General features: G+C 36.0%; 1 long non-coding RNA gene across 1 annotated transcript; it reads right to left on the bottom strand.

Moving 5' to 3' along the window:
• Window positions 1-5,306: 5,306 nt before the first annotated feature.
• Window positions 5,307-9,809, bottom strand: LOC116296773 (uncharacterized). The gene is made up of 2 exons (XR_004197161.2): window positions 9,720-9,809; window positions 5,307-6,890 (listed from the first exon to the last, which is right to left on the bottom strand). It is a non-coding gene; the product is annotated as an uncharacterized LOC116296773 (long non-coding RNA).
• Between the last annotated feature and the right edge of the window lie 2,730 nt (window positions 9,810-12,539).

Here is a 12,539-nt window from a genome sequence, read left to right as displayed (position 1 = left end):
AGAAACCTTTTAGTGTTAATTCAGCTGGGGAAAAATGTAGCAAATATTGTTCTTTTGGCAAGGCAGCTTTGTTGTCACAGCTTTTGCAATGAAATGTCGCGGTTAATGTCTTTCATACATTTTGAGAGTTTCGTTGACTTATCTTTCATAAGCTTTGGTTTATTACTGAACGTAGGTGACGAAATCATGCATTTGGCCGAATCCAAGTTTTCTTCGTAACTAGTATTTGAAAAGGCGGGAAATGTTTCTAATGTATATTAAATGCATGATTAACAAATTCTGGATGATTTATTTGACATCATGATCAATTGCAATGTATTCTAATTGGAAAAATAATCAATGAGAACCTGAATGTTCTTATTTTCTTTTCCATTTTGCAGAAAAAGGAAAGTTTTGAAAGCTCCCGAAGTGGAATTATGGTGCTGATTCATAGGATACGAGACAAGGACCTGTTCTGAGGGACTTAACAAGAAGAGGGACTTCCCTGGTACAAAAGAAAAGGGACTCCCCTGGTATATGAGACAAGGGACGTCTTGTCCATAATGGGCATGGTACATGGGCCTTCTTTGGCACAAGATACAAGGGACACCCTTGGGACACTAGATAAGGGACTTCCCTGGACATGAGACAAGGAATTCCCTTGGGTAACGAGATAAGGGACTTTGCCGGGGCAACGAGACAAAGGTTATGACGGAATAATACAAAAGAAAATGAGGTGTGAGTTACATGGAAAGACATTGACGCAGCTAACTATATTTTGTCAAGGCTTTCCCATGAGAGCAAACATAAGAGCAAAATTACTCGGAAACCGGTACACTACAAAACCCTTTCCAGGAATCTTTACGGGTCAATGGTTCGATCGATTATAGTTACATTGGGAAACTGTGATTGTCGAGTACTGAACTGAGAAAGATCATCTTTTAAAGAATGGCAAGCTTGGACGTCCAAACTGTTGAATCCGTAGCTGTCTGTTGCTTCTGTGGGCGGAAACGTCATTAAACACACTTGTCAAGTGTGTATTCTGGGTAATATATAGAGTTTGGTTTTGGGGTGTGGAAGTGGGTGTAGGTTTTGACTTGTGATGTGTTGTGGTTGTGGGCAATCAAATGTTTAGTGAGTGGGTGTGGTTGAAAATGAAATTGTTAGTAGGTTGCTAGAAGGTGTTGTTGTGTGATTGTGGCTTTAAGTGTAAACGCATATTTGGTGGGTCGCGTGCTTGAGAGAGTAGTAGTTTTTATGTCAAGGTGTCGTGTGGTGGAGAGTGTAGTTTTCAGTAGGTGATATAGTGTGTCGTTGTGGCTTTAAGTGTAGGTACATGTTTGGTGTGTCCTCAGGCGGAGAGTGTAGTTTTAAGTAGGTGTTATAGTGTGTTGTTGTGGCTTTAAGCGTAGATACATGTTTGGTGTGTCCTCTGGCGGAGAGTGTAGTTTTAAGTAGGTGTTATAGTGTGTTGTTGTGGCTTTAAGTGTAGATACATGTTTGGTATGTCCTCTGGTGGAGAGTGTAGTTTTAAGTAGGTGTTATAGTGTGTCCTTGTGGCTTTAAGTGTATAGATACATGTTTGTTGTGTCCTCTGGCGGAGAGAGTAGTTTTAAGTAGGTGTTAGTGTGTGATCGTGGTTGTGAGTGTAGATCTATGTTTTGTGTGGTGTCCTCTTCTCTTGTAGAGAGTTTATACGTAGCTTTAAGTAGATAAAGTAAAAAAGTAAATAAAGTTTATCATTATTATTATACTTAGATGTTGGTGTGTGATTGTAGTAGCAGGCGAGTGTAGGCGCATGTTTAGTGTGTCGGTGTCAGTAGTTGTAATTATAGCTGTAGATGGGTTTAATATAATTATTTTGGTTAGTTTATTGCGGTTGTGAGTGTAGTTGACAGTAATGTTTGGTTAGTGGTTTATGTGTGGATGTGACTGACAGTTTCATTGGTAGGGACAAAGTGTAGTCCATGAGTGGTATGTTTATGTGTGTATGTGCATTTGAGTGAGTGTTAGTTTAGTTGTATTTTTGATTTTTGAACGTTGTAGGATTGGTGTGGTAGGTTTGTGAGTACATACATGAGTGAATGTCAATGTGTCAGTAGTCGTTCATGCATGTGCCATCGTGAGCGTACCTCAGTTAGAAGTAAAGGTTTGGTCGTGATTGGGAATATGGCTCTAGGATCTCTGTGCAATCATAAGGGTAGGGATGTATTTGGTCTAAGACTGGGAACATAGATTTGGTTCTTGTTCACTTTGTGCCCGTAGTAGAGCCTGGGTCTAGGAATGTGGGTAGTTCTGGGTAAGTAGTGTCTCTATGGTTGTTGGCGAATTATATGATGGGACTAACTATAGAGCCTGAACAGATTCATGATACTGCAATGTTCAGTCCACTTGGGGTCTTGTTTCCCTGTTTACAATGGGATATGACTTTATTAAAGTATTGACATGCGAGATGGAACCTTTCCTACACGCCCTATCTTGGCCAGTCATGAACGCAAGAAGGAGGATCCAGCCAATGCTTGCTTCCGGTCAATACAACACTGACTATAGTACTCTCAAGTCTGCCAATATTATACACGTACGCATTCTTGGTATATGTACATAACAGTTACACTATTTGTATTTACGAAACTTGTTGGCAGGGTTCAGAATCAAAGGGTGGTGTAGTGGTAGTGCTGTGGTCTCGCGTTCAATTCCTGGACTCGACATCACATGTGATTAGAAATTGTTAGGTCTCTCCCTTGATTCAACCGATGGTAGTTTTCTTCGGGATCCCGGGTTTTCCTCCCTCCACAAAACCTACAACCGCTAAATTCTAATTCGATTTGTGAGTTAGCCGTGCCCTGACTTTGATCAGAGGGATCGTTAAAATATGAAGTTTTAGTATTTTGTTTGGGGGGGGGGGGGGGGGGGGTTGAGGGGAATTAAGAAGCTACTTCATAGAATTTTGTTTTTCCCTTTTCATTGCGTTGTTTCCGTCACTAAAATTTAATGATTTATGGGAAAATAAATAATAATAAATAAATAATAACAATAATAATCATCTTCCTCCTCCTCTTCCATTCTGAAATATATTAAGATAAGAAAACTTGTAATGATAAAACAAAACAATAAAGATGGAATGGAAAATGGGCAATGAATACCAAACCCTTAAATTCCGAACCCAAATTTAAAACTCTTAAATCAAATTTCCGTTGTTCAAAACATGAACCGTAAACTGAAGGCAGACAAAAAACAGCGACCAACACTGTGTAATACGGACACCATTGTGTTACGTCCAAATGCTCGCTAAATACAGGAGATAGAATCGTTTAACTAAATTTTCGACGATAAACAGAAGATAAACAGTAGAAGCTTTAGTACTTTAGGCAACGTGTAGACTCTGCGGAAATGAATTGTGGAATATTTTGTCGGTAATGTAGTTTATCTCTCAACTATATTAACGAAAAAAATCAATATTCATTTAAAGATGGAATATTAGGTTCGTTTTCTTCATTCAGCACGAATGTATGCTAGAATGTGTTTCGACGCGCGCAGATGTGACCAAAATGTTTCTTTCTTTAGCTGGCTGTCTTTTTGTATTCCGTATATCAATTTTAATCTTTCTTTTTTCATCTACACTTGATTATATATATCAATGATTTCTACCAACAAAACGTGACATAATAGTCCTTTGTGAGAGAGTATCAGATATCCGCGGAGACAAAAGACAATGTTATAGAAGTTTATTTGATGAGCGTCTCTTCGACGTACACTCTAGACTTCATGTCTCTCTTTTCCAAGAAAATACCCAAAACATACTTTTCCTATATTTTGTTTTTAGTCAATATAATTTTATTTGCCAATGGTTAACATCATTAAGACATCTACATTGTAAAAAGGTGTGCGAACTCAAACATTAGTTTCCTTATTCATATAATACTTGCGGTCTGTCAATATCGTGCGAATCAAAAAGCCGTATTTATTGATTTTTGCCGCTTAAATTTATGATTGGTGTTGGAAAACGAGCGTACTTCTCAGCTTAAATTGATCAGTGCAAATGAACAGGAAATATGCGATAATTTGAGTCGGAAAGAGCCCTGGCTTTATTAAATGTGGCGTGATATACTGCCGCCCCATATGCTCTTGTACTAAGTATTCCACGCTTAACAATATCGTGGCTCATATTCCCAAAGAAATGATATATTAGTCGAGTCAATGAAGTACTCAAAAGCCAGTCCATGGAATAGGAGCAGGCTTAAGGCATGTGTACTGAGTAATTAAGCAGTCGTCGTGTTTCGCTCAGTCAAGAACGGACTCTGACAGCTGCGAATAGTAAACTAGTCGCATTGTTAATTTGACGTAGAATTGTCAAATGACTTTCATTTGCCCGGAACGAGTGAACAAGTTTACTAAATATTATGTTCTTATAAACATAGTTAGTTCCACGCTGAAGTTATTATACAATGTCTTTTTACAAAAAGGGTGAAGAAAGGATTTCCGATTTGGAGTAAATTGCTTTGGAGAAGATGGTATCGAGTGTTTTTCCCCTAAGGCGAAGAGCCAAGATTAAAAATTGAACTCACTATTACAGTGTATATATTTCATGAGAATATAATCGCATTGCTTATAAAACTGCAAACAAACTTCAATAATTTGCTTGTTAAAATGCAAATCTTTGTTGGCGCTTTTGATGGCTAAAGAAACTGACCAGCGACGTAACGGATATGAGACACCACTCATTCATTTACAGTATCAAGCTTACTAATTAGTTAAAATGGCAGATTAATGACAAGTTCACAATCGTTATTTGTCATTAAGACATTTTTGTTGTTATTTAAGAGTAAGAGAATAAGTAGACAAGAGTGTGGGACAGTAGGGAATTTCGCGGCCTGTTTGCTGGCTGCTGGCCTACGAAGCCGAGAAGAGAAAAGAAATTGGGTAACTTGTAGGATAAAATAACTTTTATCAAGTACTTTTAGTATCGCCTTTGTTTAATTTATAAGAAGGGGGGAAGGAAAAGAAAAAGAAAAGGAAAAGAAAAAGGAAAAAGAAGAAGAAGAAGAAGAAGAAAAGGAAAGAGAAGAAGAAGAAGAAGAAGAAGAAGGCTGAAAATATAAACAGGATAAAAAATAAAAAAGAAAGCCGCATCAAGAATACTGAACAGTCAAAGTTCTTTCTGATAACAACATGAATAATGATAGTTCAAGTGACTAAAACCCAAGAGCCATTTTTCAGTGTCAGTTATTGATGATAGTAATACTACTATCATTTTTGCTGATTATCTCAAATCTTTATCTTTATGATATCCCAAAAATCCGTTGAAACCAAAGTTAAAATTTCACTAGTCAAATGAATGGTTACGTTTACTCAACTGAATGTTTATAGATAGATCTATAAGCTTATGAGATTATTCGGGAATTGTTAAGCAGTTTGTTAAAGTACTGCCAGATTTAAGCCAACTGGGTTACACTGACATAGTCTTTAGTTTATGGTTATAATGATAATACTGAATGAGTGATTAAGTACAGATAAAAAGGAAGCATTACAAGGAACAGTGTGTCCATCAGATTCTTATAGTTAGAATTTTTCTCTCGCTCCAGGAAAGTGAACAGTTACATGCCGTAACTCGGATTTCCGCGTACGCCTCCGCCATCATCTGCTACCAAAATAATCTTGCTACATCCAGAAACAATCAAATACGATTTCAATAGAAGCAAAAGCACACAAAGCACATTACACTTGAAGAACAAAAGTATGCAGTGACGAGGTCCGTTTTTTATCCCACGCTGCCAACAAGGCACCCACACACACGCACACGAGTAAAACAATCACCAGTTATCGACAACTGACAATGACTTAGAAAAAAATACTTCTGAAGATAAAAAGGCTTTGATCTTAGTAGTGTCCCTGTATGCCGTCCTCAAGTCATTTATTTTGTGCTGACAGCGCGCGGGACAACAACTTTCTTTTTCATTGTTTGCCGACGTTTTGCTAAGGGTCCGAGTAAGCTACTCACTCTTATTCCAATCCGCCAATCTATCTTTCATTAAGGGTCGCCTGGAATAGGTGTCGTCTTATTAAACCCCACATGGCTGTTCTTTATAATGTCTTCTTTTCCTCTCAATCATCCACAAGGGTGTTGATATTATTCATTACTATATTACGATTGTATTATGATTCATTGAATCTTTTTCTCACTTAATCTCTTGGTCTTCAAAAGAACACTTTTGCACGTGTCGTCGTCTTTCATTGATCTCTTCGCCCGCCAATAACCGACATAAATATTGTCACTCTGTATATTACTTTTGTTTCAAGATGTTTATATGTATCTTAATGATTATCTGTCTCAGGGTGTATCGCTTGTAAGGAACGACTTTTAATCTATACTTATTGAGAAAAGAACATAAAGATTGATCGATCTCCCGCGCGGAATTTCCACTGCGATCTTTGTTCATTTTTCTCTAGGTTCATTACAAGATTGCACCAAAGAGATTTATCGTAGCACAGTAGTAAACCTGAGCTAATTTCGTCAATAAAATGCCCTGGCCTGGAATAAATAATTCACAAATTTCGCCTACTGGGCGATGATGGGGATTTGTGAACTGTTTTGTTCGTTGCCGAAAAACCGTTATAAGTCTTTGTGTTTTTGTAAAACACTTCACCTAGTTCTGTTGTTTCCTCTCCGAATCTCTCTCTTTATCTATTTCTTCATTTAAAAAAAGTTTGAAATCAATAGATTTTTTTTAGTAACGATAATGTAAAGTACCGGTGCAGCTTTCCCATCATATTTTTTTTTTCTTCTTCTTCTTCTTGTTTGATAGAAAAGACTATACATTGTTACCGGAAATAAGGGACCATAAAATCAATTCCTTCGCCGTTCTTGTGTACCCAGCTCCAATATAGAAAGCATGTGGACATTAATATTTAACCTAAAATACAGAGAAAGAGAGGAAAGGATAGATTAAACTATCTCTTAGACTATCCAAGGGAGAAAGAATAGTAACATTTGAATAATTAACAGATTAAAAAACAGATTAAGATTTTAAAGAAAATCTTGTGAAAGAACTTGACACGAATAGCCACTACTACCGAGGCCTGTTGTTCGTCATAATTTCAATAATACTTTATTTCAATAAGGACATAAAATACAGTTGGCTCTGTTATATCCTCAGGTGTATTGTAATAAGTAGAACTGAGTATTATCGGACAATAGTTTTTTAAAGCCTGAAATAATCAACATTAGCTGAGAGAAAACAATAGAAAATTCTCCATTGTCACCTGTTCTACACATTGTCACTCTCGAAGAGTTCTAGAACCGTCAAAGTAGAATCAAAAAGACACAAACATTAAAAACTACGATATAAGATTTATTCTTTATTGTTTCAAGGGTCAAACAGTGGTTTTATTTCAAGCTATTTCAACTATTAGAAGACGAGCTTAAAGTCCAATTGTGTAGGGTTTCGTTCCCTTAAGTCCAAAAGCCATTTGTATCCAATCTGTCCCTATTCGATACGCTCTTCTCATCATGCATAAGATATTCGTTTTTGATTATGTTATTCTCTTTGAAGGCTGATACAAACTGATCTATTTTCTAGTTGATTAACACGGTAGGGATTCTTTGTTTCCCTCCATTTTAATCACAACCTGAGTTTTCTAAACTATTTTATATTTATGCCCTGTTCTAGAGCTTTCTTTACTGTTACACTTCCCATCTACCCTGCTTCCCATCTACAAATCTTTATCCAAGCATCTCACAAGAATTTATCGCAACGATTTTTAAAGTGAGGAAAATATGTCAAAATAAACATATTACACTCTCTGGCTCATTAATATAATATGAAATTAAATCCAATTATGTTTGATTTTTGTTTTATTCTTAAAATCTTATATAATTTTTACTGGTTTGATCAACTTATTTTTCATGTTTAGAGAACTATTGTCTTGGATGTTTAAACTTTATTAGATTTGATAATTTTGGAGCAAGAAGTTAAATAGCGTATTATTATGTAATGATGAAGGGAGGGCAGTTTCCAACGTCGTACTTTTATTCCTGATCGCTGTAGTTAGTTCTTTACACTTTTGAAAATTGAACTCATTTATCATGAATTAAGGTATAAACTTTCATTGTACATATAACTTTTATCGTTTTATATTTACTTAAATTTTGCTTAAACCTATGTTAAACACACATTGAGTAAAAATATAAACTTGATGATATTCAACTGTTTTCATTTGAGAATCTAAGCTAATCCGTTTTCGTTTTATTGATTTAACTATTATCGACATTACTTCCTGTGTGTTCTGCATTCGTGTACTAAGATTAAACAAACCAAATATACGACTATATATAGCTATAAAGAGTGAATTCTATTTCACTGGTTCTCTACCTTAGAGAATGATTTAGACAAGTTGTTGTGATGTCAAAGTTGTCAGTTGTATAAGGGACTTAAAGTCTATAAGCTCTTAATTGAGAGGTGAGAAACAGCTTTAGAATTCACTTTTTCAAAACTAATTAAATTTTCCAAGAAAAATTGAATAAGATTCTGTACTCGTATGTAGGAATAACATGGATGAAAATCATTTGAAGAATGGTCTTCACCTGGAGTTTTCGTACCACGAGAAATGAACGTCTCGTACAGCATCTCGAAAATACACGAAGCAATGAAAGAACAGCCGTTCGGTTCTTATCATTTATCCTGGCTTTTAAACTTAGCGCATCTTAGTGCCATTTGATGCGGAAACTGATCAAAAATAAGATAAATTTTTTGACTGTCCCTCGAAAGGCGGTGCCTTGTAAGCTTAATTTTGCATTTAGCCAACTTTATGAACCATTTTGTGTCGTACTCTAATCTTTAGCACACATTTATCTATATTGTTCTTCTAGATTTCATCAGATATGTACGTTCTTGGCTACGTTTTATGACTGTGCTTTTTCATTCCAATCTTTACTGAGATCTAAAGTCGTACAATTCTGTCAAAAAGACTTCGGATCAACTGCCTTTTAGTGATGCAAATAACATTGATCATGAATGGACGGCAGTGAACTACCACAAACTCTAAACCGTCCTTATGGCGACCCCCTTAAAAAACGTAAATATATTCAATCCGTCTTTCTTTCATTCTCTTGTGTGTATGTGTGTGGTAAAAAAAGGTTTCAACTTAAGCTTGAGATAAACAGAATGCTTCAGTGAAAACATTCCACGCCCAATATTAGTCAGCATGTACTCCAAGACATTATTAACAAAGCAGAGATACCGTCTACGATGAATGAATACTAAACTTGGCTATTTCCTCGTAATTTGTCAACCGAAAATGCGTACGATTAGTTTGAATCACAGAGTGATCTCTTCCCAGATATCGCTTATTTACGCCGAAGCAATTGTTCTTTTATTCGTTTAAAAAAATTTTTTTAAATTATTTTACAATTTAAAAATGCGAGAACACCTAAAAAATTAAGTTAAAATTAAAAACTATGGCTTATAATTAACATTATATTCGATATTTCTATTCTTATTTTATAGCTTTTTTTGGTTAGTAATACAAAAGCCCTGTAATGTTTGATTGTTTGATAGTTTTATTTCGTTGCTAATGGTCGAATAAAGTCTTTTATTTTCTAACTAAGTACTTGTTAATTATCGCCTTGTATTTTCACGTATTGTGATCTCTGACACAAACGTCCTTATTAGTTGAACAGTTATCAAGTTTAAAAGGTTTTTAAAATGTTGTATAAAATGTAGATGACTTGTTAGTACAGTTACCTCGAACGCATCTTTAGTTCCTTGTAAGGTGTGCAATGCGACAGGAACGGGGAATCCGGGATAGACATGTCTTGAGGAATCGTATGTCTATTTTCATCCGGAAAACAGATATCAGTAAATATGTATACATACTCTGATGGTACATAAAAGACTTCACTGTGCTCATAAGGCTTATCAGTTTGTCTTCATCTCATTAGTAAAGAACTTGTAGTCTGTTCTTGTTTCTAATTCCCCATTCTTTATTATCTGTCTTTAGTCGCATAAAGCCGGTCCAAGCTTTTATTGTGTGTCCTTAAAGATGGGTGTGTCTGTCCTCGCTTCTCTTATCTTTGTGAATGTGTGTGCCTATCGGTGTGGAGTTTATGAGTGGTGTGAACTCTGTGTGACCATAGGGTGGGTGTGTGTCTGTCCTTGCTATATGTCAGTGTAACTGTTATGTGTGGATGTCCTGGTGGAGTTTCAGTAACGTAAACTCTGTCGAGTTATTGAGATGTGCATGCCGTGTCAATGGAGTAAGTGTGTGTCTGTCCTTGCTTCTCTTATCTGTCTGCGTAACAGATAAGTGTGTGTGTCTTTGCTTGATGTGCATGCCGTGTCCATGGAGTAAGTGTTTATCTTTCTGTACTTCTCCTGTCTGTCTGTGTGTCAGTTTCGGCAGTCACTCTAGACTTTCCCGAGGTAATATAGGTGTCTGTGGCACTTGTTCATTCCAATTCCCATGTATTGCAAGTGAGTGTAATGGTGCAACTGGCTGTCTGTCTGTATTAACTGTATATCTGTGTGTCTCGATCACTCACACTCAGCGGCGATTGTGTCGTGGACTGTCAGTTACGTCTTTGTCGTTAGCACTATATTTGTCTTATCATGGTATCTTCATAATCTCTGTTCCCTCTAACCGTCTCAATCATCATCCCTCTTAATATCTATTAATAATCATAATCTACTGATGAACATAAGTACATATGTTTAAATATTAACAGCAAGATTCAACAATGTTCATCATGCCCTCCACGCCCTACAACCATATTCATCTTCTTTCCTGCCCTACAGTTGCGCTTAAAGGACATATTGTTTCATTTTGTTTCCTGTTCGTTTTTTCTTAAAATCATCATTTACAAACCTTAGAAACACATAGCTACCGTACAGACACCAGATGTATCGCGGGCTCACGTGAAATAGGAAAAGGAAGAGAGTCCTCTTCTAGCTGAAATCTTTTTTATATACTTTTTTTTATCATTTTAATTACATCAATATTTTCATCTTATTTCATCTTCTCAAAGCAAACAGATTGTATCAAATACCGCCTTGCAGCCTTCGTTCGTTCGATCAAATCAGCCCGCGATCTGACTTCTGTGCTTAAAGTTTTTTACGCAGTTTTTAAGAAAGAAAACCTTGATATTCAAACTGATATTTTAAGATCATTGTCAGTCTGTTTATCAGAACCACAGAACTCACTCTGTACTTAGATTTTCAACTTTGTTTAAAATCGTAATCCAACAATCAAGAGTTCTTTATCTCGACTAAAATATTTAGATTGAACATGACCACATTATTTATATATTTATATATTTATTTATTTATTGAGAGCATTCCATTTTTCGCGCCAAAAAAAGAAAAAAAATACGACAACGAGGAATGCGAGTGAAAGTGTTGAAAGAGTCGTATGAATCTTTTTTCCCTTCTTTTTTTTGTTAAGTTAGATTTTCCTTATTTTTTTTCCTTCGGAGTTGATTATCAGGCATATTTGTAAGCCGGCTGGCCAATGCTTTAAATATGCAATTTTTCAAAATTTGCAAAAAAAAAAAACTGAATCGAGATAAAAATCAAAAGTCGGAAAAGTAGCAATGCATCAACGTCAGAGGAACCTCAGAAAAAATTGTAATTAAAAATCCATTCATCAAACTGTGCTAAAATTGGATTTTCATTTTGGAGTAGTCCATCTTATCTTGATTTCCCGCGATTTTCCCCCCAACTTTGTAGATTTCCCAGATAAAGAGATAATTTTCGTAGCCCAAATAATATTTTCCATGTAAACGAACAATTCTTTTTTTTTTTAATATTCTATTCATCCTAGTGAGGTTTGAATAGATTTGGTTTAGTGTACAACGGAATAAAGATACTTCACTTACGAACTCACCAACCACCAACTTTCAAAACTTGTAAATTTAAACCCTTTTCGTTCTTTTGGTAATATTATTCATCTAGAAAACTTAGTTTTAACTTTTGTATTTAGAATCTCGATATCCTTCGGTTGAGAGAGCTGATGAATTATTTAAAACGAATCTACAGACGGTTTTTTTCTTTGAGGACTTAGCCACACTTATGAGCAAGAGATAAAACGGAGTCCTTTCAAAAAGTTATTTACCGACTCGAGTCGTATAGTCGGCCTTTCAAAAACCCCAGGGTAATACTCTACTCGGAAGTTTGGACTTTAAAAGGAACCAACCATTATCAGTATTGAGATACAATCTGAAGGCCTATTTCGCCTTTTTGCACGATTCTCAGAAAACTCTTATGATATGGTCATATGATGGACATGGTAGCCGAGTGTAGTACCGACGGTTGACAATTCATTTCCACTCAGTTGGGTTTCTTAGAGATAACAGGGGAAACTCGTCTGAGCATGCGCAGTTATGACTAACACGATCGAACCAACGACTCGTGTTTACTTCTCGAAAATATGGTCAAAACGAACAAAATAAATGAGATTTGTATAAGCTTAAAAGCTTTGATCACTCAGACATATTCTTTCTCGTATTTCACACATAAGAACATTGATTGAGCAGAGCGGAAGGTGCTGGGTAGGTTTTCTCTAATATT

Source organism: Actinia tenebrosa, unplaced genomic scaffold (assembly GCF_029948245.1).
Source record: "Actinia tenebrosa isolate PJP-AT-01 unplaced genomic scaffold, QUT_ActTen_1.0 PGA_scaffold6__47_contigs__length_16458017, whole genome shotgun sequence".
Lineage (NCBI taxonomy): Eukaryota > Metazoa > Cnidaria > Anthozoa > Actiniaria > Actiniidae > Actinia > Actinia tenebrosa.
The sequence above is the reverse complement of the archived record's forward strand: the minus strand, read 5'-3'. Positions and strand labels throughout refer to the sequence as shown.